General features: G+C 34.6%; 2 non-coding genes across 2 annotated transcripts; both read right to left on the bottom strand.

The window, feature by feature from the left end:
- Window positions 1-12,357: 12,357 nt before the first annotated feature.
- TRNAS-ACU (transfer RNA serine (anticodon ACU)) lies at window positions 12,358-12,431 on the bottom strand. The gene has a single exon. It is a non-coding gene; the product is annotated as a tRNA-Ser (tRNA).
- A 13,660-nt stretch (window positions 12,432-26,091) lies between these two features.
- Window positions 26,092-26,165, bottom strand: TRNAS-ACU (transfer RNA serine (anticodon ACU)). The gene has a single exon. It is a non-coding gene; the product is annotated as a tRNA-Ser (tRNA).

Genomic DNA, 26,165 nt, shown 5'->3' with positions numbered 1-26,165 from the left:
GCATATTTCTTTTTCTCTGCAACCCACTGCTAAATTGTGCTTCCTAGCTGTTTTTATAAAATCACTGAATCAAATCTAACTCTGATTACATCAGAGAAGGCCAGGTACCCTACACCAGAACAGGGGGATTTGAAATTTTGACTTGTCTACTTAAAGATCACCAAAATCTGATAACAAGGTCAATTACGTCCCTGGGTGGGATTGAACCACCAACCTTTTGGTTAATAGCCGTGCACACTAACTGATTGCGCCACAGAGACACTTTGCAAAAGTCCATACTGACAAAGGCTAATAAGCATTCATCTAAAACGTTTCCTAGAAAAACTTTAAAAAGTCAATAATCTGGAGAGTTTTTGTAAGATGTTTCTTCCATCAACCAACGAAGAAACACATTGGTACTTTCCCATGATGAGTGAGTGCTTCAGGATCTCTTGCACTTACATGTGCAGCAGAGTACAGCAATGGAAGCATGCTGGGCCCATAACCCAGCGGTAGGCAGATTGAAACTATCCTCTGCTATATGCATTTTTTTTTGTTAATTAAAGTAATCCAAAACTGGGATTGATATTTTGGCTCTTTTATTTTTACTTAAAGTACAATAACTTTTACCATTTTAATTTGTTTTAATAGTATATTGACAGTATTGTTTTCTTTTAAAAATCCACTTAATTTTCTTTACCCTATTATTAAAATGGTAATTGACAAAAACAAACTACATTGTCACCAGAAGAGCAATACAAAATGTACAAGTGATATATTAAAATCATCTTTCCAGCTTGAATTTCAATGATGCATTGGGGCAACGATTTTGTGAGAAACATCTTCACCCTTAAATAAAGATTTTCTTAATTCCTTACCTGTGTGCTAATTAGATATCACCTTGTTTTCACATTAAACAGACTTTTACATGAGAAAGCAGCAAGGATGCAGTGGCGTTAATGTTTCCTGGTGTCAACCTGTATTATTTCAGTAGACATTGAAATGAGGATGCATCTTGCTGCCTTTCCAATGAAGCAAGTTTAATTTAGTAATAGGTGAAAAACCATCCTTACAAAGGTGTTAATCAGAGACTTGGCTTTGTGGACACTTTTCAGAGAACAAATTTGTTAGCATAAAAATAAAGCCAGAAAATGAAGAGCTGTTTAATCGCTCAATTGGATTTTTTTGCCAGCATATTTCTTTTTCTCTGCAACCCACTGCTAAATTGTGCTTCCTATCTGTTTTTTATAAAATCACTGAATCAAATCTAACTCTGATTACATCAGAGAAGGCCAGGTACCCTACACCATAAGAGGGGGTTTGAAATTTTGACTTGTCTACTTAAAGATCACCAAAATCTGATAACAAGGTCAATTACGTCCCTGGGTGGGATTGAACCACCAACCTTTTGGTTAATAGCCATACACACTAACTGATTGCGCCACAGAGACACTTTGCAAAAGTCCATACTGACAAAGGCTAATAAGCATTCATCTAAAACGTTTCCTAGAAAAACTTTAAAAAGTCAATAATCTGGAGAGTTTTTGTAAGATGTTTCTTCCATCAACCAACGAAGAAACACATTGGTACTTTCCCATGATGAGTGAGTGCTTCAGGATCTATTGCACTTACATGTGCAGCAGAGTACAGCAATGGAAGCATGCTGAGCACATAACCCAGAGGTAGGCAGATTGAAACTATCCTCTGCTATATGCATTTGTTTTTGTTAATTAAAGTATTCCAAAACTGGGATTGATATGTTGGCTCTTTTATTTTTACTTACAGTACAATAACTTTTACCATTTTAATTTGTTTTAATAGTATATTGACAGTATTGTTTTCTTTCAAAAATCCACTTAATTTTCTTTACCCTATTATTAAAATGGTAATTGACAAAAACAAACTAGATTGTCACCAGAAGAGCAATACAAAATGTACAAGTGATATATTAAAATCATATTTCCAGCTTGAATTTCAATGATGCATTGGGGCAACGATTTTGTGAGAAACATTTTCACCCTTAAATAAAGATTTTCTTAATTCCTTACCTGTGTGCTAATTAGATATCACCTTGTTTTCACATTAAACAGACTTCCACATGAGAAAGCAGCAAGGATGCAGTGGCGTTAATGTTTCCTGGTGTCAACCTGTATTATTTCAGTAGACATTGAAATGAGGATGCATCTTGCTGCCTTTCCAATGAAGCAAGTTTAATTTAGTAATAGGTTAAAAACCATCCTTACAAAGGTGTTAATCAGAGACTTGGCTTTGTGGACACTTTTCAGAGAACAAATTTGTTAGCATAAAAATAAAGCCAGAAAATTAAGAGCTGTTTAATCACTCAATTGGATTTTTTTTGCCAGCATATTTCTTTTTCTCTGCAACCCACTGCTAAATTGTGCTTCCTAGCTGTTTTTATTAAATCACTGAATCAAATCTAACTCTGATTACATCAGAAAAGGCCAGGTACCCTACACCAGAACAGGGGGATTTGAAATTTTGACTTGTCTACTTAAAGATCACCAAAATCTGATAACAAGGTCAATTACGTCCCTGGGTGGGATTGAACCACCAACCTTTTGGTTAATAGCCGTGCACACTAACTGATTGCGCCACAGAGACACTTTGCAAAAGTCCATACTGACAAAGGCTAATAAGCATTCATCTAAAACGTTTCCTAGAAAAACTTTAAAAAGTCAATAATCTGGAGAGTTTTTGTAAGATGTTTCTTCCATCAACCAACGAAGAAACACATTGGTACTTTCCCATGATGAGTGAGTGCTTCAGGATCTCTTGCACTTACATGTGCAGCAGAGTACAGCAATGGAAGCATGCTGGGCCCATAACCCAGCGGTAGGCAGATTGAAACTATCCTCTGCTATATGCTTTTTTTTTTGTTAATTAAAGTAATCCAAAACTGGGATTGATATTTTGGCTCTTTTATTTTTACTTAAAGTACAATAACTTTTACCATTTTAATTTGTTTTAATGGTATATTGACAGTATTGTTTTCTTTTAAAAATCCACTTAATTTTCTTTACCCTATTATTAAAATGGTAATTGACAAAAACAAACTACATTGTCACCAGAAGAGCAATACAAAATATACAAGTGATATATTAAAATCATCTTTCCAGCTTGAATTTCAATGATGCATTGGGGCAACAATTTTGTGAGAAACATCTTCACCCTTAAATAAAGATTTTCTTAATTCCTTACCTGTGTGCTAATTAGATATCACCTTGTTTTCACATTAAACAGACTTCCACATGAGAAAGCAGCAAGGATACAGTGGCATTAATGTTTCCTGGTGTCAACCTGTATTATTTCAGTAGACATTGAAATGAGGATGCATCTTGCTGCCTTTCCAATGAAGCAAGTTTAATTTAGTAATAGGTGAAAAACCATCCCTACAAAGGTGTTAATCAGAGACTTGGCTTTGTGGACACTTTTCAGAGAACAAATTTGTTAGCATAAAAATAAAGCCAGAAAATGAAGAGCTGTTTAATCGCTCAATTGGATTTTTTTGCCAGCATATTTCTTTTTCTCTGCAACCCACTGCTAAATTGTGCTTCCTAGCTGTTTTTATTAAATCACTGAATCAAATCTAACTCTGATTACATCAGAAAAGGCCAGGTACCCTACACCATAACAAGGGGTTTGAAATTTTGACTTGTCTACTTAAAGATCACCAAAATCTGATAACAAGGTCAATTACGTCCCTGGGTGGGATTGAACCACCAACCTTTTAGCTAGTAGCCGGATACACTAACCGATTGCGCCACAGAGATACTTCACAAAAAGTACATACTGACAAAGGCTAATAAGCATACATCTAGAACGTTTCCTAGAAAAACTTTAAAAAGTCAATAATCTGGAGAGTTTTTGTAAGATGTTTCTTCCATCAACCAAAGAAGAAACACATTGGTACTTTCCCATGATGACTGAGTGCTTCAGGATCTCTTGCACTTACATGTGCAGCAGAGTACTGCAATGGAAGCATGCTGGGCCCATAACCCAGAGGTAGGCAGATTGAAACTATCCTTTGCTATATGCATTTTTTTTTGTTAATTTAAGTAATCAAAACTGGGATTGATATTTTTGCTCTTTTATTTTTACTTAAAGTACAATAACTTTTACCATTTTAATTTGTTTTAATAGTAAATTGACAGTATAGTTTTCTTTAAAAAATCCACTTAATTTTCTTTACCCTATTATTAAAAGGGTAATTGACAAAAACAAACTACATTGTCACCAGAAGAGCAATACAAAATGTACAAGTGATATATTAAAATCATCTTTCCAGCTTGAATTTCAATGATGCATTGGGGCAACGATTTTGTGAGAAACATCTTCACCCTTAAATAAAGATTTTCTTAATTCCTTACCTGTGTGCTAATTAGATATCACCTTGTTTTCACATTAAACAGACTTCTACATGAGAAAGCAGCAAGGATGCAGTGGCGTTAATGTTTCCTGGTGTCAACCTGTATTATTTCAGTAGACATTGAAATGAGGATGCATCTTGCTGCCTTTCCAATGAAGCAAGTTTAATTTAGCAATAGGTGAAAAACCATCCCTACAAAGGTGTTAATCAGAGACTTGGCTTTGTGGACACTTTTCAGAGAACAAATTTGTTAGCATAAAAATAAAGCCAGAAAATGAAGAGCTGTTTAATCACTCAATTTGATTTTTTTTGCCAGCATATTTCTTTTTCTCTGCAACCGACTGCTAAATTGTGCTTCCTAGCTGTTTTTATAAAATCAATGAATCAAATCTAACTCTGATTACATCAGAGAAGGCCAGGTACCCTACACCATAAGAGGGGGTTTGAAATTTTGACTTGTCTACTTAAAGATCACCAAAATCTGATAACAAGGTCAATTACGTCCCTGGGTGGGATTGAACCACCAACCTTTTGGTTAGTAGTCGGACTCACTAACCGATTGCGCCACAGAGACACTTTGCAAAAAGTACATACTGACAAAGGCTAATAAGCATACATCTAGAACGTTTCCTAGAAAAACTTTAAAAAGTCAATAATCTGGAGAGTTTTTGTAAGATGTTTCTTCCATCAACCAACGAAGAAACACATTGGTACTTTCCCATGATGACTGAGTGCTTCAGGATCTCTTGCACTTACATGTGCAGCAAAGTACTGCAATGGAAGCATGCTGGGCCCATAACCCAGAGGTAGGCAGATTGAAACTATCCTTTGCTATATACATTTTTTTTTTGTTAATTTAAGTAATCAAAACTGGGATTGATATTTTTGTTCTTTTATTTTTACTTAAAGTACAATAACTTTTACCATTATAATTTGTTTTAATAGTATATTGACAGTATAGTTTTCTTTAAAAAATCCACTTAATTTTCTTTACCCTATTATTAAAAGGGTAATTGACAAAAACAAACTACATTGTCACCAGAAGAGCAATACAAAATGTACAAGTGATATATTAAAATCATCTTTCCAGCTTGAATTTCAATGATGCATTGGGGCAACGATTTTGTGAGAAACATTTTCACCCTTAAATAAAGATTTTCTTAATTCCTTACCTGTGTGCTAATTAGATATCACCTTGTTTTCACATTAAACAGACTTCCACATGAGAAAGCAGCAAGGATGCAGTGGCGTTAATGTTTCCTGGTGTCAACCTGTATTATTTCAGTAGACATTGAAATGAGGATGCATCTTGCTGCCTTTCCAATGAAGCAAGTTTAATTTAGTAATAGGTGAAAAACCATCCTTACAAAGGTGTTAATCAGAGACTTGGCTTTGTGGACACTTTTCAGAGAACAAATTTGTTAGCATAAAAATAAAGCCAGAAAATGAAGAGCTGTTTAATCACTCAATTGGATTTTTTTGCCAGCATATTTCTTTTTCTCTGCAACCCACTGCTAAATTGTGCTTCCTAGCTGTTTTTATAAAATCACTGAATCAAATCTAACTCTGATTACATCAGAGAAGGCCAGGTACCCTACACCATAAGAGGGGGTTTGAAATTTTGACTTGTCTACTTAAAGATCACCAAAATCTGATAACAAGGTCAATTACGTCCCTGGGTGGGATTGAACCACCAACCTTTTGGTTAATAGCCATACACACTAACTGATTGCGCCACAGAGACACTTTGCAAAAGTACATACTGACAAAGGCTAATAAGCATTCATCTAAAACTTTTCCTAGAAAAACTTTAAAAAGTCAATAATCTGGAGAGTTTTTGTAAGATGTTTCTTCCATCAACCAACGAAGAAACACATTGGTACTTTCCCATGATGAGTGAGTGCTTTAGGATCTATTGCACTTACATGTGCAGCAGAGTACAGCAATGGAAGCATGCTGGGCACATAACCCAGAGGTAGGCAGATTGAAACTATCCTCTGCTATATGCATTTTTTTTTGTTAATTTTAGTAATCAAAACTGGGATTGATATTTTTGCTTTTTTATTTTTACTTAAAGTACAATAACTTTTACCATTTTAATTTGTTTTAATAGTATATTGACAGTATAGTTTTCTTTAAAAAATCCACTTAATTTTCTTTACCCTATTATTAAAAGGGTAATTGACAAAAACAAACTACATTGTCACCAGAAGAGCAATACAAAATGTACAAGTGATATATTAAAATCATCTTTCCAGCTTGAATTTCAATGATGCATTGGGGCAACGATTTTGTGAGAAACATCTTCACCCTTAAATAAAGATTTTCTTAATTCCTTACCTGTGTGCTAATTAGATATCACCTTGTTTTCACATTAAACAGACTTCTACATGAGAAAGCAGCAAGGATGCAGTGGCGTTAATGTTTCCTGGTGTCAACCTGTATTATTTCAGTAGACATTGAAATGAGGATGCATCTTGCTGCCTTTCCAATGAAGCAAGTTTAATTTAGTAATAGGTGAAAAACCATCCCTACAAAGGTGTTAATCAGAGACTTGGCTTTGTGGACACTTTTCAGAGAACAAATTTGTTAGCATAAAAATAAAGCCAGAAAATGAAGAGCTGTTTAATCACTCAATTGGATTTTTTTTGCCAGCATATTTCTTTATCTCTGCAACCCACTGCTAAATTGTGCTTCCTAGCTGTTTTTATAAAATCAATGAATCAAATCTAACTCTGATTACATCAGAGAAGGCCAGGTACCCTACACCATAACAGGGGGTTTTAAATTTTGACTTGTCTACTTAAAGATCACCAAAATCTGATAACAAGGTCAATTATGTCCCTGGGTGGGATTGAACCACCAACCTTTTGATTAGTAGCCGGACACACTAACCGATTGCGCCACAGAGACACTTTGCAAAAAGTACATACTGACAAAGGCTAATAAGCATACATCTAGAACGTTTCCTAGAAAAACTTTAAAAAGTCAATAATCTGGAGAGTTTTTGTAAGATGTTTCTTCCATCAACCAACGAAGAAACACATTGGTACTTTCCATTGATGACTGAGTGCTTCAGGATCTCTTGCACTTACATGTGCAGCAAAGTACTGCAATGGAAGCATGCTGGGCCCATAACCCAGAGGTAGGCAGATTAAAACTATCCTCTGCTATATGCATTTTTTTTTTGTTAATTAAAGTAATCCAAAACTGGGATTGATATTTTTGCTCTTTTATTTTTCATTAAAGTACAATAATTTTTACCATTTTAATTTGTTTTAATAGTATATTGAAAGTATTGTTTTCTTTTAAAAATCCACTTAATTTTCTTTACCCTATTATTAAAATGGTAATTGACAAAAACAAACTACATTGTCACCAGAAGAGCAATACAAAATGTACAAGTGATATATTAAAATCATCTTTCCAGCTTGAATTTCAATGATGCATTGGGGCAACGATTAATAATCTGGAGAGTTTTTGTAAGATGTTTCTTCCATCAACCAATGAAGAAACACATTGGTACTTTCCCATGATGAGTGAGTGCTTCAGGATCTCTTGCACTTACATGTGCAGCAGAGTACTGCAATGGAAGCATACAGGGCCCATAACCCAGAGGTAGGCAGATTGAAACTATCCTTTGCTATATGCATTTTTTTTGTTAATTTAAGTAATCAAAACTGGGATTGATATTTTTGCTCTTTTATTTTTACTTAAAGTACAATAACTTTTACCATTTTAATTTGTTTGAATAGTATATTGACAGTATAGTTTTCTTTAAAAAATCCACTTAATTTTCTTTACCCTATTATTAAAAGGGTAATTGACAAAAACAAACTACATTGTCACCAGAAGAGCAATACAAAATGTACAAGTGATATATTAAAATCATCTTTCCAGCTTGAATTTCAATGATGCATTGGGGCAACGATTTTGTGAGAAACATCTTCACCCTTAAATAAAGATTTTCTTAATTCCTTACCTGTGTGCTAATTAGATATCACCTTGTTTTCACATTAAACAGACTTCCACATGAGAAAGCAGCAAGGATGCAGTGGCGTTAATGTTTCCTGGTGTCAACCTGTATTATTTCAGTAGAAATTGAAATGAGGATGCATCTTGCTGCCTTTCCAATGAAGCAAGTTTAATTTAGTAATAGGTGAAAAACCATCCCTACAAAGGTGTTAATCAGAGACTTGGCTTTGTGGACACTTTTCAGAGAACAAATTTGTTAGCATAAGAATAAAGCCAGAAAATGAAGAGCTGTTTAATCACTCAATTGGATTTTTTTTGCCAGCATATTTCTTTTTCTCTGCAACCCACTGCTAAATTGTGCTTCCTATCTGTTTTTATAAAATCACTGAATCAAATCTAACTCTGATTACATCAGAGAAGGCCAGGTACCCTACACCATAACGGGGGGTTTGAAATTTTGACTTGTCTACTTAAAGATCACCAAAATCTGATAACAAGGTCAATTACGTCCCTGGGTGGGATTGATCCACCAACCTTTCGGTTAGTAGCTAGACACACTAACCGATTACGCCACAGAGACACTTTGTAAAAAGTACATACTGACAAAGGCTAATAAGCATACATCTGGAACGTTTCCTAGAAAAACTTTAAAAAGTCAATAATCTGGAGAGTTTTTGTAAGATGTTTCTTCCATCAACCAACGAAGAAACACATTGGTACTTTCCCATGATGAGTGAGTGCTTCAGGATCTCTTGCACTTACATGTGCAGCAGAGTACTGCAATGGAAGCATGCTGGGCCCATAACCCAGAGGTAGGCAGATTGAAACTATCCTTTGCTATATGCATTTTTTTTTTGTTAATTTAAGTAATCAAAACTGGGATTGATATTTTTGCTCTTTTATTTTTACTTAAAGTACAATAACTTTTACCATTTTAATTTGTTTTAATAGTATACTGACAGTATAGTTTTCCTTAAAAAAATCCACTTAATTTTCTTTACCCTATTATTAAAAGGGTAATTGACAAAAACAAACTACATTGTCACCAGAAGAGCAATACAAAATGTACAAGTGATATATTAAAATCATCTTTCCAGCTTGAATTTCAATGATGCATTGGGGCAACAATTTTGTGAGAAACATCTTCACCCTTAAATAAAGATTTTCTTAATTCCTAACCTGTGTGCTAATTAGATATCACCTTGTTTTCACATTAAACAGACTTCTACATGAGAAAGCAGCAAGGATGCAGTGGCGTTAATGTTTCCTGGTGTCAACCTGTATTATTTCAGTAGACATTGAAATGAGGATGCATCTTGCTGCCTTTCCAATGAAGCAAGTTTAATTTAGTAATAGGTGAAAAACCATCCCTACAAAGGTGTTAATCAGAGACTTGGCTTTGTGGACACTTTTCAAAGAACAAATTTGTTAGCATAAAAATAAAGCCAGAAAATGAAGAGCTGTTTAATCACTCAATTGGATTTTTTTTGCCAGCATATTTCTTTTTCTCTGCAACCCACTGCTAAATTGTGCTTCCTAGCTGTTTTTATAAAATCACTGAATCAAATCTAACTCTGATTACATCAGAGAAGGCCAGGTACCCTACACCATAACAGGGGGTTTGAAATTTTGACTTGTCTACTTAAAGATCACCAAAATCTGATAACAATGTCAATTACGTCCCTGGTTGGGATTGAACCACCAACCTTTTGGTTAGTAGCCGGACACACTAACCGATTGCGCCACAGAGACACTTTGCAAAAAGTACATACTGACAAAGTCTAATAAGCATACATCTAGAACGTTTCCTAGAAAAACTTTAAAAAGTCAATAATCTGGAGAGTTTTTGTAAGATGTTTCTTCCATCAACCAATGAAGAAACACATTGGTACTTTCCCATGATGAGTGAGTGCTTCAGGATCTCTTGCACTTACATGTGCAGCAGAGTACTGCAATGGAAGCATACAGGGCCCATAACCCAGAGGTAGGCAGATTGAAACTATCCTTTGCTATATGCATTTTTTTTGTTAATTTAAGTAATCAAAACTGGGATTGATATTTTTGCTCTTTTATTTTTACTTAAAGTACAATAACTTTTACCATTTTAATTTGTTTTAATAGTATATTGACAGTATAGTTTTCTTTAAAAAATCCACTTAATTTTCTTTACCCTATTATTAAAAGGGTAATTGACAAAAACAAACTACATTGTCACCAGAAGAGCAATACAAAATGTACAAGTGATATATTAAAATCATCTTTCCAGCTTGAATTTCAATGATGCATTGGGGCAACGATTTTGTGAGAAACATCTTCACCCTTAAATAAAGATTTTCTTAATTCCTTACCTGTGTGCTAATTAGATATCACCTTGTTTTCACATTAAACAGACTTCTACATGAGAAAGCAGCAAGGATGCAGTGGCGTTAATGTTTCCTGGTGTCAACCTGTATTATTTCAGTAGACATTGAAATGAGGATGCATCTTGCTGCCTTTCCAATGAAGCAAGTTTAATTTAGTAATAGGTGAAAAACCATCCCTACAAAGGTGTTAATCAGAGACTTGGCTTTGTGGACACTTTTCAGAGAACAAATTTGTTAGCATAAAAATAAAGCCAGAAAATGAAGAGCTGTTTAATCACTCAATTGGATTTTTTTTGCCAGCATATTTCTTTTTCTCTGCAACCCACTGCTAAATTGTGCTTCCTAGCTGTTTTTATTAAATCACTGAATCAAATCTAACTCTGATTACATCAGAAAAGGCCAGGTACCCTACACCATAACAGGGGGTTTGAAATTTTGACATGTCTATTTAAAGATCACCAAAATCTGATAACAAGGTCAATTACGTCCCTGGGTGGGATTGAACCACCAACCTTTTGGTTAGTAGCCGGATACACTAACCGATTGCGCCACAGAGACACTTCGCTAAAAATGCATTCTGACAAAGGCTAATAAGCATACATCTAGAACGTTTCCTAGAAAAACTTTAAAAAGTCAATAATCTGGAGAGTTTTTGTAAAATGTTTCTTCCATCAACCAACGAAGAAACACATTGGTACTTTCCCATGATGAGTGAGTGCTTCAGGATCTCTTGCACTTACATGTGCAGCAGAGTACTGCAATGGAAGCATGCTGGGCCCATAACCCAGAGGTAGGCAGATTGAAACTATCCTTTGCTATATGCATTTTTTTTGTTAATTTAAGTAATCAAAACTGGGATTGATATTTTTGTTCTTTTATTTTTACTTGAAGTACAATAACTTTTACCATTTTAATTTGTTTGAATAGTATATTGACAGTATAGTTTTCTTTAAAAAATCCACTTAATTTTCTTTACCCTATTATTAAAAGGGTAATTGACAAAAACAAACTACATTGTCACCAGAAGAGCAATACAAAATGTACAAGTGATATATTAAAATCATCTTTCCAGCTTGAATTTCAATGATGCATTGGGGCAACGATTTTGTGAGAAACATCTTCTTCCTTAAATAAAGATTTTCTTAATTCCTTACCTGTGTGCTAATTAGATATCACCTTGTTTTCACATTAAACAGACTTCCACATGAGAAAGCAGCAAGGATGCAGTGGCGTTAATGTTTCCTGGTGTCAACCTGTATTATTTCAGTAGAAATTGAAATGAGGATGCATCTTGCTGCCTTTCCAATGAAGCAAGTTTAATTTAGTAATAGGTGAAAAACCATCCCTACAAAGGTGTTAATCAGAGACTTGGCTTTGTGGACACTTTTCAGAGAACAAATTTGTTAGCATAAAAATAAAGCCAGAAAATGAAGAGCTGTTTAATCACTCAATTGGATTTTTTTTGCCAGCATATTTCTTTTTCTCTGCAACCAACTGCTAAATTGTGCTTCCTATCTGTTTTTATAAAATCACTGAATCAAATCTAACTCTGATTACATCAGAGAAGGCCAGGTACCCTACACCATAACGGGGGGTTTGAAATTTTGACTTGTCTACTTAAAGATCACCAAAATCTGATAACAAGGTCAATTACGTCCCTGGGTGGGATTGAACCACCAACCTTTTGGTTAGTAGCCAGACACACTAACCGATTGCGCCACAGAGACACTTTGTAAAAAGTACATACTGACAAAGGCTAATAAGCACACATCTGGAACGTTTCCTAGAAAAACTTTAAAAAGTCAATAATCTGGAGAGTTTTTGTAAGATGTTTCTTCCATCAACCAACGAAGAAACACATTGGTACTTTCCCATGATGAGTGAGTGCTTCAGGATCTCTTGCACTTACATGTGCAGCAGAGTACTGCAATGGAAGCATGCTGGGCCCATAACCCAGAGGTAGGCAGATTGAAACTATCCTTTGCTATATGCATTTTTTTTTTGTTAATTTAAGTAATCAAAACTGGGATTGATATTTTTGCTCTTTTATTTTTACTTAAAGTACAATAACTTTTACCATTTTAATTTGTTTTAATAGTATATTGACAGTATAGTTTTCCTAAAAAAAATCCACTTAATTTTCTTTACCCTATTATTAAAAGGGTAATTGACAAAAACAAACTACATTGTCACCAGAAGAGCAATACAAAATGTACAAGTGATATATTAAAATCATCTTTCCAGCTTGAATTTCAATGATGCATTGGGGCAACAATTTTGTGAGAAACATCTTCACCCTTAAATAAAGATTTTCTTAATTCCTAAACTGTGTGCTAATTAGATATCACCTTGTTTTCACATTAAACAGACTTCTACATGAGAAAGCAGCAAGGATGCAGTGGCGTTAATGTTTCCTGGTGTCAACCTGTCTTATTTCAGTAGACATTGAAATGAGGATGCATCTTGCTGCCTTTCCAATGAAGCAAGTTTAATTTAGTAATAGGTGAAAAACCATCCCTACAAAGGTGTTAATCAGAGACTTGGCTTTGTGGACACTTTTCAGAGAACAAATTTGTTAGCATAAAAATAAAGCCAGAAAATGAAGAGCTGTTTAATCACTCAATTGGATTTTTTTTGCCAGCATATTTCTTTTTCTCTGCAACCCACTGCTAAATTGTGCTTCCTAGCTGTTTTTATAAAATCACTGAATCAAATCTAACTCTGATTACATCAGAGAAGGCCAGGTACCCTACACCATAACAGGGGATTTGAAATTTTGACTTGTCTACTTAAAGATCACCAAAATCTGATAACAATGTCAATTACGTCCCTGGTTGGGATTGAACCACCAACCTTTTGGTTAGTAGCTGGACACACTAACCGATTGCGCCACAGAGACACTTTGAAAAAAGTACATACTGACAAAGTCTAATAAGCATACATCTAGAACGTTTCCTAGAAAAACTTTAAAAAGTCAATAATCTGGAGAGTTTTTGTAAAATGTTTCTTCCATCAACCAATGAAGAAACACATTGGTATTTTCCCATGATGAGTGAGTGCTTCAGGATCTCTTGCACTTACATGTGCAGCAGAGTACTGCAATGGAAGCATACAGGGCCCATAACCCAGAGGTAGGCAGATTGAAACTATCCTTTGCTATATGCATTTTTTTTGTTAATTTAAGTAATCAAAACTGGGATTGATATTTTTGCTCTTTTATTTTTACTTAAAGTACAATAACTTTTACCATTTTAATTTGTTTTAATAGTATATTGACAGTATAGTTTTCTTTAAAAAATCCACTTAATTTTCTTTACCCTATTATTAAAAGGGTAATTGACAAAAACAAACTACATTGTCACCAGAAGAGCAATACAAAATGTACAAGTGATATATTAAAATCATCTTTCCAGCTTGAATTTCAATGATGCATTGGGGCAACGATTTTGTGAGAAACATCTTCACCCTTAAATAAAGATTTTCTTAATTCCTTACCTGTGTGCTAATTAGATATCACCTTGTTTTCACATTAAACAGACTTCTACATGAGAAAGCAGCAAGGATGCAGTGGCGTTAATGTTTCCTGGTGTCAACCTGTATTATTTCAGTAGACATTGAAATGAGGATGCATCTTGCTGCCTTTCCAATGAAGCAAGTTTAATTTAGTAATAGGTGAAAAACCATCCCTACAAAGGTGTTAATCAGAGACTTGGCTTTGTGGACACTTTTCAGAGAACAAATTTGTTAGCATAAAAATAAAGCCAGAAAATGAAGAGCAGTTTCATCACTCAATTGGATTTTTTTTGCCAGCATATTTCTTTTTCTCTGCAACCCACTGCTAAATTGTGCTTCCTAGCTGTTTTTATAAAATCAATGAATCAAATCTAACTCTGATTACATCAGAGAAGGCCAGGTACCCTACACCGTAACAGGGGGTTTGAAATTTTGACTTGTCTACTTAAAGATCACCAAAATCTGATAACAAGGTCAATTACGTCCCTGGGTGGGATTGAGCCTCCAACCTTTTGGTTTATAGCCGTACACACTAACTGATTACGCCACAGAGACACTTTGCAAACGTACATACTGACAAAGTCTAATAAGCATTCATCTAAAACGTTTCCTAGAAAAACTTTAAAAAATCAATAATCTGGAGAGTTTTTGTAAGATGTTTCTTCCATCCACCAATGAAGAAACACATTGGTACTTTCCCATGATGAGTGAGTGCTTCAGGATCTCTTGCACTTACAAGTGCAGCAGAGTACTGCAATGGAAGCATGCTGGGCCCATAACCCAGAGGTAGGCAGATTAAAACTATCCTCTGCTATATGCATTTTTTTTGTTAAAGTAATCCAAAACTGGGATTGATATTTTTGCTCTTTTATTTTTCATTAAAGTACAATAACTTTTACAATTTTAATTTGTTTTAATAGTATATTGAAAGTATTGTTTTCTTTTAAAAATCCACTTAATTTTCTTTACCCTATTATTAAAATGGTAATTGACAAAAACAAACTACATTGTCACCAGAAGAGCAATACAAAATGTACAAGTGATATATTAAAATCATCTTTCCAGCTTGAATTTCAATGATGCATTGGGGCAACGATTTTGTGAGAAACATCTTCACCCTTAAATAAAGATTTTCTTAATTCCTTACCTGTGTGCTAATTAGATATCACCTTGTTTTCACATTAAACAGACTTCTACATGAGAAAGCAGCAAGGATGCAGTGGCGTTAATGTTTCCTGGTGTCAACCTGTATTATTTCAGTAGACATTGAAATGAGGATGCATCTTGCTGCCTTTCCAATGAAGCAAGTTTAATTTAGTAATAGGTGAAAAACCATCCCTACAAAGGTGTTAATCAGAGACTTGGCTTTGTGGACACTTTTCAGAGAACAAATTTGTTAGCATTAAAATAAAGCCAGAAAATGAAGAGCTGTTTCATCACTCAATTGGATTTTTTTTGCCAGCATATTTCTTTTTCTCTGCAACCCACTGCTAAATTGTGCTTCCTAGCTGTTTTTATAAAATCAATGAATCAAATCTAACTCTGATTACATCAGAGAAGGCCAGGTACCCTACACCATAACAGGGGGTTTGAAATTTTGACTTGTCTACTTAAAGATCACCAAAATCTGATAACAAGGTCAATTACATCCCTGGGTGTGATTGAACCATCAACCTTTTGGTTAGTAGCCAGACACACTAACCGATTGCGCCACAGAGACACTTTGCAAGAAGTACGTACTGACAAAGTCTAAAGTTTTTCCTAGAAAAACTTTAAAAAGTCAATAATCTGGAGAGTTTTTGTAAGATGTTTCTTCCATCAACCAACGAAGAAACACATTGGTACTTTCCCATGATGAGTGAGTGCTTCAGGATCTCTTGCACTTACATGTGCAGCAGAGTACTGCAATGGAAGCATACAGGGCCCATAACCCAGAGGTAGGCAGATTGAAACTATCCTTTGCTATATGCATTTTTTTTGTTAATTTAAGTAATCAAAACTGGGATTGATATTTTTGCTCTTTTATTTTTACTTAAAGTACAATAACTTTTACCATTTTAATTTGTTTTAATAGTATATTGACAGTATAGTTTTCTTTAAAAAATCCACTTAATTTTCTTTACCCTATTATTAAAAGGGTAATTGACAAAAACAAACTACATTGTCACCAGAAGAGCAATACAAAATGTACAAGTGATATATTAAAATCATCTTTCCAGCTTGAATTTCAATGATGCATTGGGGCAACGATTTTGTGAGAAACATCTTCACCCTTAAATAAAGATTTTCTTAATTCCTTACCTGTGTGCTAATTAGATATCACCTTGTTTTCACATTAAACAGACTTCTACATGAGAAAGCAGCAAGGATGCAGTGGCGTTAATGTTTCCTGGTGTCAACCTGTATTATTTCAGTAGACATTGAAATGAGGATGCATCTTGCTGCCTTTCCAATGAAGCAAGTTTAATTTAGTAATAGGTGAAAAACCATCCCTACAAAGGTGTTAATCAGAGACTTGGCTTTGTGGACACTTTTCAGAGAACAAATTTGTTAGCATAAAAATAAAGCCAGAAAATGAAGAGCTGTTTAATCACTCAATTGGATTTTTTTTGCCAGCATATTTCTTTTTCTCTGCAACCCACTGCTAAATTGTGCTTCCTAGCTGTTTTTATTAAATCACTGAATCAAATCTAACTCTGATTACATCAGAGAAGGCCAGGTACCCTACACCATAAGAGGGGGTTTGAAATTTTGACTTGTCTACTTAAAGATCACCAAAATCTGATAACAAGGTCAATTACGTCCCTGGGTGGGATTGAACCACCAACCTTTTGATTAGTAGCCGGACACACTAACCGATTGCGCCACAGAGACACTTTGCAAAAAGTACATACTGACAAAGGCTAATAAGCATACATCTAGAACGTTTCCTAGAAAAACTTTAAAAAGTCAATAATCTGGAGAGTTTTTGTAAGATGTTTCTTCCATCAACCAACGAAGAAACACATTGGTACTTTCCATTGATGACTGAGTGCTTCAGGATCTCTTGCACTTACATGTGCAGCAAAGTACTGCAATGGAAGCATGCTGGGCCCATAACCCAGAGGTAGGCAGATTAAAACTATCCTCTGCTATATGCATTTTTTTTGTTAATTAAAGTAATCCAAAACTGGGATTGATATTTTTGCTCTTTTATTTTTCATTAAAGTACAATAACTTTTACCATTTTAATTTGTTTTAATAGTATATTGAAAGTATTGTTTTCTTTTAAAAATCCACTTAATTTTCTTTACCCTATTATTAAAATGGTAATTGACAAAAACAAACTACATTGTCACCAGAAGAGCAATACAAAATGTACAAGTGATATATTAAAATCATCTTTCCAGCTTGAATTTCAATGATGCATTGGGGCAATGATTAATAATCTGGAGAGTTTTTGTAAGATGTTTCTTCCATCAACCAATGAAGAAACACATTGGTACTTTCCCATGATGAGTGAGTGCTTCAGGATCTCTTGCACTTACATGTGCAGCAGAGTACTGCAATGGAAGCATACAGGGCCCATAACCCAGAGGTAGGCAGATTGAAACTATCCTTTGCTATATGCATTTTTTTTGTTAATTTAAGTAATCAAAACTGGGATTGATATTTTTGCTCTTTTATTTTTACTTAAAGTACAATAACTTTTACCATTTTAATTTGTTTTAATAGTATATTGACAGTATAGTTTTCTTTAAAAAATCCACTTAATTTTCTTTACCCTATTATTAAAAGGGTAATTGACAAAAACAAACTACATTGTCACCAGAAGAGCAATACAAAATGTACAAGTGATATATTAAAATCATCTTTCCAGCTTGAATTTCAATGATGCATTGGGGCAACAATTTTGTGAGAAACATCTTCACCCTTAAATAAAGATTTTCTTAATTCCTAAACTGTGTGCTAATTAGATATCACCTTGTTTTCACATTAAACAGACTTCTACATGAGAAAGCAGCAAGGATGCAGTGGCGTTAATGTTTCCTGGTGTCAACCTGTCTTATTTCAGTAGACATTGAAATGAGGATGCATCTTGCTGCCTTTCCAATGAAGCAAGTTTAATTTAGTAATAGGTGAAAAACCATCCCTACAAAGGTGTTAATCAGAGACTTGGCTTTGTGGACACTTTTCAGAGAACAAATTTGTTAGCATAAAAATAAAGCCAGAAAATGAAGAGCTGTTTAATCACTCAATTGGATTTTTTTTGCCAGCATATTTCTTTTTCTCTGCAACCCACTGCTAAATTGTGCTTCCTAGCTGTTTTTATAAAATCAATGAATCAAATCTAACTCTGATTACATCAGAGAAGGCCAGGTACCCTACACCATAACAGGGGATTTGAAATTTTGACTTGTCTACTTAAAGATCACCAAAATCTGATAACAATGTCAATTACGTCCCTGGTTGGGATTGAACCACCAACCTTTTGGTTAGTAGCTGGACACACTAACCGATTGCGCCACAGAGACACTTTGAAAAAAGTACATACTGACAAAGTCTAATAAGCATACATCTAGAACGTTTCCTAGAAAAACTTTAAAAAGTCAATAATCTGGAGAGTTTTTGTAAAATGTTTCTTCCATCAACCAATGAAGAAACACATTGGTACTTTCCCATGATGAGTGAGTGCTTCAGGATCTCTTGCACTTACATGTGCAGCAGAGTACTGCAATGGAAGCATACAGGGCCCATAACCCAGAGGTAGGCAGATTGAAACTATCCTTTGCTATATGCATTTTTTTTGTTAATTTAAGTAATCAAAACTGGGATTGATATTTTTGCTCTTTTATTTTTACTTAAAGTACAATAACTTTTACCATTTTAATTTGTTTTAATAGTATATTGACAGTATAGTTTTCTTTAAAAAATCCACTTAATTTTCTTTACCCTATTATTAAAAGGGTCATTGACAAAAACAAACTACATTGTCACCAGAAGAGCAATACAAAATGTACAAGTGATATATTAAAATCATCTTTCCAGCTTGAATTTCAATGATGCATTGGGGCAACGATTTTGTGAGAAACATCTTCACCCTTAAATAAAGATTTTCTTAATTCCTTACCTGTGTGCTAATTAGATATCACCTTGTTTTCACATTAAACAGACTTCTACATGAGAAAGCAGCAAGGATGCAGTGGCGTTAATGTTTCCTGGTGTCAACCTGTATTATTTCAGTAGACATTGAAATGAGGATGCATCTTGCTGCCTTTCCAATGAAGCAAGTTTAATTTAGTAATAGGTGAAAAACCATCCCTACAAAGGTGTTAATCAGAGACTTGGCTTTGTGGACACTTTTCAGAGAACAAATTTGTTAGCATAAAAATAAAGCCAGAAAATGAAGAGCAGTTTCATCACTCAATTGGATTTTTTTTGCCAGCATATTTCTTTTTCTCTGCAACCCACTGCTAAATTGTGCTTCCTAGCTGTTTTTATAAAATCAATGAATCAAATCTAACTCTGATTACATCAGAGAAGGCCAGGTACCCTACACCGTAACAGGGGGTTTGAAATTTTGACTTGTCTACTTAAAGATCACCAAAATCTGATAACAAGGTCAATTACGTCCCTGGGTGGGATTGAGCCTCCAACCTTTTGGTTTATAGCCGTACACACTAACTGATTACGCCACAGAGACACTTTGCAAAAGTACATACTGACAAAGTCTAATAAGCATTCATCTAAAACGTTTCCTAGAAAAACTTTAAAAAATCAATAATCTGGAGAGTTTTTGTAAGATGTTTCTTCCATCCACCAATGAAGAAACACATTGGTACTTTCCCATGATGAGTGAGTGCTTCAGGATCTCTTGCACTTACAAGTGCAGCAGAGTACTGCAATGGAAGCATGCTGGGCCCATAACCCAGAGGTAGGCAGATTAAAACTATCCTCTGCTATATGCATTTTTTTTGTTAAAGTAATCCAAAACTGGGATTGATATTTTTGCTCTTTTATTTTTCATTAAAGTACAATAACTTTTACAATTTTAATTTGTTTTAATAGTATATTGAAAGTATTGTTTTCTTTTAAAAATCCACTTAATTTTCTTTACCCTATTATTAAAATGGTAATTGACAAAAACAAACTACATTGTCACCAGAAGAGCAATACAAAATGTACAAGTGATATATTAAAATCATCTTTCCAGCTTGAATTTCAATGATGCATTGGGGCAACGATTTTGTGAGAAACATCTTCACCCTTAAATAAAGATTTTCTTAATTCCTTACCTGTGTGCTAATTAGATATCACCTTGTTTTCACATTAAACAGACTTCTACATGAGAAAGCAGCAAGGATGCAGTGGCGTTAATGTTTCCTGGTGTCAACCTGTATTATTTCAGTAGACATTGAAATGAGGATGCATCTTGCTGCCTTTCCAATGAAGCAAGTTTAATTTAGTAATAGGTGAAAAACCATCCCTACAAAGGTGTTAATCAGAGACTTGGCTTTGTGGACACTTTTCAGAGAACAAATTTGTTAGCATTAAAATAAAGCCAGAAAATGAAGAGCTGTTTCATCACTCAATTGGATTTTTTTTGCCAGCATATTTCTTTTTCTCTGCAACCCACTGCTAAATTGTGCTTCCTAGCTGTTTTTATAAAATCAATGAATCAAATCTAACTCTGATTACATCAGAGAAGGCCAGGTACCCTACACCATAACAGGGGGTTTGAAATTTTGACTTGTCTACTTAAAGATCACCAAAATCTGATAACAAGGTCAATTACATCCCTGGGTGTGATTGAACCATCAACCTTTTGGTTAGTAGCCAGACACACTAACCGATTGCGCCACAGAGACACTTTGCAAGAAGTACGTACTGACAAAGTCTAAAGTTTTTCCTAGAAAAACTTTAAAAAGTCAATAATCTGGAGAGTTTTTGTAAGATGTTTCTTCCATCAACCAACGAAGAAACACATTGGTACTTTCCCATGATGAGTGAGTGCTTCAGGATCTCTTGCACTTACATGTGCAGCAGAGTACTGCAATGGAAGCATACAGGGCCCATAACCCAGAGGTAGGCAGATTGAAACTATCCTTTGCTATATGCATTTTTTTTGTTAATTTAAGTAATCAAAACTGGGATTGATATTTTTGCTCTTTTATTTTTACTTAAAGTACAATAACTTTTACCATTTTAATTTGTTTTAATAGTATATTGACAGTATAGTTTTCTTTAAAAAATCCACTTAATTTTCTTTACCCTATTATTAAAAGGGTAATTGACAAAAACAAACTACATTGTCACCAGAAGAGCAATACAAAATGTACAAGTGATATATTAAAATCATCTTTCCAGCTTGAATTTCAATGATGCATTGGGGCAACGATTTTGTGAGAAACATCTTCACCCTTAAATAAAGATTTTCTTAATTCCTTACCTGTGTGCTAATTAGATATCACCTTGTTTTCACATTAAACAGACTTCTACATGAGAAAGCAGCAAGGATGCAGTGGCGTTAATGTTTCCTGGTGTCAACCTGTATTATTTCAGTAGACATTGAAATGAGGATGCATCTTGCTGCCTTTCCAATGAAGCAAGTTTAATTTAGTAATAGGTGAAAAAACATCCCTACAAAGGTGTTAATCAGAGACTTGGCTTTGTGGACACTTTTCAGAGAACAAATTTGTTAGCATAAAAATAAAGCCAGAAAATGAAGAGCTGTTTAATCACTCAATTGGATTTTTTTTGCCAGCATATTTCTTTTTCTCTGCAACCCACTGCTAAATTGTGCTTCCTAGCTGTTTTTATTAAATCACTGAATCAAATCTAACTCTGATTACATCAGAGAAGGCCAGGTACCCTACACCATAAGAGGGGGTTTGAAATTTTGACTTGTCTACTTAAAGATCACCAAAATCTGATAACAAGGTCAATTACGTCCCTGGGTGGGATTGAACCACCAACCTTTTGATTAGTAGCCGGACACACTAACCGATTGCGCCACAGAGACACTTTGCAAAAAGTACATACTGACAAAGGCTAATAAGCATACATCTAGAACGTTTCCTAGAAAAACTTTAAAAAGTCAATAATCTGGAGAGTTTTTGTAAGATGTTTCTTCCATCAACCAACGAAGAAACACATTGGTACTTTCCATTGATGACTGAGTGCTTCAGGATCTCTTGCACTTACATGTGCAGCAAAGTACTGCAATGGAAGCATGCTGGGCCCATAACCCAGAGGTAGGCAGATTAAAACTATCCTCTGCTATATGCATTTTTTTTGTTAATTAAAGTAATCCAAAACTGGGATTGATATTTTTGCTCTTTTATTTTTCATTAAAGTACAATAACTTTTACCATTTTAATTTGTTTAAATCCACTTAATTTTCTTTACCCTATTATTAAAAGGGTAATTGACAAAAACAAACTACATTGTCACCAGAAGAGCAATACAAAATGTACAAGTGATATATTAAAATCATCTTTCCAGCTTGAATTTCAATGATGCATTGGGGCAACGATTTTGTGAGAAACATCTTCACCCTTAAATAAAGATTTTCTTAATTCCTTACCTGTGTGCTAATTAGATATCACCTTGTTTTCACAATAAACAGACTTCTACATGAGAAAGCAGCAAGGATGCAGTGGCGTTAATGTTTCCTGGTGTCAACCTGTATTATTTCAGTAGACATTGAAATGAGGATGCATCTTGCTGCCTTTCCAATGAAGCAAGTTTAATTTAGTAATAGGTGAAAAACCATCCCTACAAAGGTGTTAATCAGAGACTTGGCTTTGTGGACACTTTTCAGAGAACAAATTTGTTAGCATAAAAATAAAGCCAGAAAATGAAGAGCTGTTTAATCACTCAATTGGATTTTTTTTGCCAGCATATTTCTTTTTCTCTGCAACCCACTGCTAAATTGTGCTTCCTAGCTGTTTTTATTAAATCACTGAATCAAATCTAACTCTGATTACATCAGAAAAGGCCAGGTACCCTACACCATAACAGGGGGTTTTAAATTTTGACTTGTCTACTTAAAGATCACCAAAATCTGATAACAAGGTCAATTACGTCCCTGGGTGGGATTGAACCACCAACCTTTTGATTAGTAGCCGGACACACTAACCGATTGCGCCACAGAGACACTTTGCAAAAAGTATATACTGACAAAGGCTAATAAGCATACATCTAGAACGTTTCCTAGAAAAACTTTAAAAAGTCAATAATCTGGAGAGTTTTTGTAAGATGTTTCTTCCATCAACCAACGAAGAAACACATTGGTACTTTCCATTGATGACTGAGTGCTTCAGGATCTCTTGCACTTACATGTGCAGCAAAGTACTGCAATGGAAGCATGCTGGGCCCATAACCCAGAGGTAGGCAGATTAAAACTATCCTCTGCTATATGCATTTTTTTTGTTAATTAAAGTAATCCAAAACTGGGATTGATATTTTTGCTCTTTTATTTTTCATTAAAGTACAATAACTTTTACCATTTTAATTTGTTTTAATAGTATATTGAAAGTATTGTTTTCTTTTAAAAATCCACTTAATTTTCTTTACCCTATTATTAAAATGGTAATTGACAAAAACAAACTACATTGTCACCAGAAGAGCAATACAAAATGTACAAGTGATATATTAAAATCATCTTTCCAGCTTGAATTTCAATGATGCATTGGGGCAATGATTAATAATCTGGAGAGTTTTTGTAAGATGTTTCTTCCATCAACCAATGAAGAAACACATTGGTACTTTCCCATGATGAGTGAGTGCTTCAGGATCTCTTGCACTTACATGTGCAGCAGAGTACTGCAATGGAAGCATACAGGGCCCATAACCCAGAGGTAGGCAGATTGAAACTATCCTTTGCTATATGCATTTTTTTTGTTAATTTAAGTAATCAAAACTGGGATTGATATTTTTGCTCTTTTATTTTTACTTAAAGTACAATAACTTTTACCATTTTAATTTGTTTTAATAGTATATTGACAGTATAGTTTTCTTTAAAAAATCCACTTAATTTTCTTTACCCTATTATTAAAAGGGTAATTGACAAAAACAAACTACATTGTCACCAGAAGAGCAATACAAAATGTACAAGTGATATATTAAAATCATCTTTCCAGCTTGAATTTCAATGATGCATTGGGGCAACGATTTTGTGAGAAACATCTTCACCCTTAAATAAAGATTTTCTTAATTCCTTACCTGTGTGCTAATTAGATATCACCTTGTTTTCACAATAAACAGACTTCTACATGAGAAAGCAGCAAGGATGCAGTGGCGTTAATGTTTCCTGGTGTCAACCTGTATTATTTCAGTAGACATTGAAATGAGGATGCATCTTGCTGCCTTTCCAATGAAGCAAGTTTAATTTAGTAATAGGTGAAAAACCATCCCTACAAAGGTGTTAATCAGAGACTTGGCTTTGTGGACACTTTTCAGAGAACAAATTTGTTAGCATAAAAATAAAGCCAGAAAATGAAGAGCTGTTTAATCACTCAATTGGATTTTTTTTGCCAGCATATTTCTTTTTCTCTGCAACCCACTGCTAAATTGTGCTTCCTAGCTGTTTTTATTAAATCACTGAATCAAATCTAACTCTGATTACATCAGAAAAGGCCAGGTACCCTACACCATAACAGGGGGTTTGAAATTTTGACTTGTCTACTTAAAGATCACCAAAATCTGATAACAAGGTCAATTACGTCCCTGGGTGGGATTGAACCACCAACCTTTTGGTTAGTAGCTGGATACACTAACCGATTGCGCCACAGAGACACTTCGCTAAATATACATTCTGACAAAGGCTAATAAGCATACATCTAGAACGTTTCCTAGAAAAACTTTAAAAAGTCAATAATCTGGAGAGTTTTTGTAAAATGTTTCTTCCATCAACCAACGAAGAAACACATTGGTACTTTCCCATGATGAGTGAGTGCTTCAGGATCTCTTGCACTTACATGTGCAGCAGAGTACTGCAATGGAAGCATGCTGGGCCCATAACCCAGAGGTAGGCAGATTGAAACTATCCTTTGCTATATGCATTTTTTTTGTTAATTTAAGTAATCAAAACTGGGATTGATATTTTTGCTCTTTTATTTTTACTTGAAGTACAATAACTTTTACCATTTTAATTTGTTTGAATAGTATATTGACAGTATAGTTTTCTTTAAAAAATCCACTTAATTTTCTTTACCCTATTATTAAAAGGGTAATTGACAAAAACAAACTACATTGTCACCAGAAGAGCAATACAAAATGTACAAGTGATATATTAAAATCATCTTTCCAGCTTGAATTTCAATGATGCATTGGGGCAACGATTTTGTGAGAAACATCTTCACCCTTAAATAAAGATTTTCTTAATTCCTTACCTGTGTGCTAATTAGATATCACCTTGTTTTCACATTAAACAGACTTCCACATGAGAAAGCAGCAAGGATGCAGTGGCGTTAATGTTTCCTGGTGTCAACCTGTATTATTTCAGTAGAAATTGAAATGAGGATGCATCTTGCTGCCTTTCCAATGAAGCAAGTTTAATTTAGTAATAGGTGAAAAACCATCCCTACAAAGGTGTTAATCAGAGACTTGGCTTTGTGGACACTTTTCAGAGAACAAATTTGTTAGCATAAAAATAAAGCCAGAAAATGAAGAGCTGTTTAATCACTCAATTGGATTTTTTTTGCCAGCATATTTCTTTTTCTCTGCAACCCACTGCTAAATTGTGCTTCCTATCTGTTTTTATAAAATCACTGAATCAAATCTAACTCTGATTACATCAGAGAAGGCCAGGTACCCTACACCATAACGGGGGGTTTGAAATTTTGACTTGTCTACTTAAAGATCACCAAAATCTGATAACAAGGTCAATTACGTCCCTGGGTGGGATTGAACCACCAACCTTTCGGTTAGTAGCCAGACACACTAACCGATTGCGCCACAGAGAC

This window comes from Pseudophryne corroboree, unplaced genomic scaffold, assembly GCF_028390025.1.
Source record: "Pseudophryne corroboree isolate aPseCor3 unplaced genomic scaffold, aPseCor3.hap2 scaffold_367, whole genome shotgun sequence".
Taxonomy (NCBI): domain Eukaryota; kingdom Metazoa; phylum Chordata; class Amphibia; order Anura; family Myobatrachidae; genus Pseudophryne; species Pseudophryne corroboree.
Note: the sequence above shows the minus strand (reverse complement) of the source record. Positions and strands in the feature narration are given on the sequence as shown.